The sequence below is a fragment of the Propithecus coquereli genome, unplaced genomic scaffold (genome assembly GCF_000956105.1).
Source record: "Propithecus coquereli isolate 6110/MARCELLA unplaced genomic scaffold, Pcoq_1.0 Scaffold459, whole genome shotgun sequence".
In the NCBI taxonomy this organism is placed as follows: Eukaryota; Metazoa; Chordata; class Mammalia; order Primates; family Indriidae; genus Propithecus; species Propithecus coquereli.
The window spans coordinates 2,874,365-2,876,199 of NW_012150385.1; the positions used below are offsets into that span (position 1 = coordinate 2,874,365).

General features: G+C 37.6%; 1 protein-coding gene across 2 annotated transcripts in view; it reads right to left on the minus strand.

Moving 5' to 3' along the window:
- HTT (huntingtin) overlaps positions 1-1,835 on the minus strand; it is a 160,532-nt gene that overhangs the window by 32,494 nt on the left and 126,203 nt on the right. The window lies entirely within an intron of this gene.

Below are 1,835 nucleotides of genomic sequence, written 5' to 3' on the forward strand. Positions count from 1 at the left end.
AGACTCTGTCTCAAAAAAAAAAAAAATTAATCCCTGGATCTTTGTTTTCAAGTTGACTACAAATGAACAGATGAAAACAATTATAAAACATCAAAACACCACTCTATAATGTTTAATGTAAAAATACAAAACTTCAAAACACCCTCTAAAAAGTAAACTATAATGTCCAATTTTTAAAACATTTTGGCTAATGACCCTTGTTGAGGATACTTTTCCTTGAAAAGAATGTCACTTTTATTTTACAATATATTAGTATTACAATGCAGTATAGAAACAAGCATTTTGACTTTAACAAAAAATAAGTAATCTTTTGAATGTAACTTTATTAATCTTATGCTCATTTAGAACTAAATATATGAACCACTCAACTAGGACCAAAGATCAGAGGGACGTAAAATTTAGAAGTATTAGGTCATTAAATATGAAATGTCGGATTTCAAATCAAAAACGTCGTTTATTATATCTCAAACAAGAAGCAGTACAATTAATCAAAGTATGTGCCTAAACTATCCACACAGTTTTGCCACCTTAACGGTAGCTTGTTTATGCCAGCAGCAAAGAAGCCTACAGAGTGAGTGGCAATGAAATACATGAAAGGAGTTTTCCACAGCTTGTTGAGAATTAAATATTTTGCCTTGCAAGAAGTGGTCCAAAGCTTGGAAGAAGTGGTTGTCAGTTGGTGCCAAGGTGTGGTGAATACAGTGGATGACAGAGAGTTTCCAAGTCCAACTGCTGTAGTTTGAGCAGTGTTGTTTGTGTGACATGTGGTCAAGCACTGTCTTGTGAAAGGATTGGCCTGTCTCTATTGATCAGCCTTAGCTGCTTAATCACAAGCATCCTCATCATTTCATCCAACTGGTTGCAGTAGACATCCTCTGTAATCGACTGACCAGGTTCATGAAGCTGCAGTGGATGATACCAGCGCTGGACCACCAAACAGACGCCATTAGATTTTTTTGATGAATATTCAGTTTTGGACTGTGTTTTGGCATATCTTTATCCAACCATTGTGCCAAACACTTGCTATTATCAAAAAGAATCCATTTTTCATCACACATAACAACATGGTGTAGAAATCGTTCGTGTTTATATTGTGACAGCAAAGAAAGGCGAGCTTCGACATGATTTCTCTTCTGACGCTTGTTTAATTTATGTGGAATCCAACTATCCAGCATCTTTACCTTGCCCATTTGTTTCAAATGGTCCAATCTTGTTGGAATAGGAATGTCAAACCTTGCTGCTAATTCATGAGTAGGCTGAGATGGATTTGCTTCCACTACAGCTTTCAGCTCATCGTTACCCACCTTGGTCTCAGGTCACCCCCATGGCTTATTTTCAGGATTAAAATCACCAGAATGGAACTTCTCAAACCATCGATGTACTGTGCATTCATTAGCCACATCCTTCCCGAACACTTTGTTGATATTTTGAGCTATCTGCACTGCATTTGTTCCATAATGGAACTCATACTCAAAAATAACACAAATTTTGACTTATTCATGATTTCATAAAAATTGCTCTAAGAAAAAGTAAATCACAAGACAACATGTACATTTGAAAGACTGAGGAAGTACCTTCACAATAAATATAAAACAGGAATTGTCAAAATGAAATGTCAGGCTGGGCGCGGTGGCTCATGCCTGTAATCCTAGCTCTCTGGGAGGCCGAGGCGGGCAGATTGTTTGAGCTCAGGAGTTCGAAACCATCCTGAGCAAGAGCGAGACCCTGTCTCTACCAAAAATAGAAAGAAATTAATTGGACAACTAAAAATATATAGAAAAAATTAGCCGGGCATGGTGGCGCATGCCTGTAGTCCCAGCTACTCGGGAGGCTGA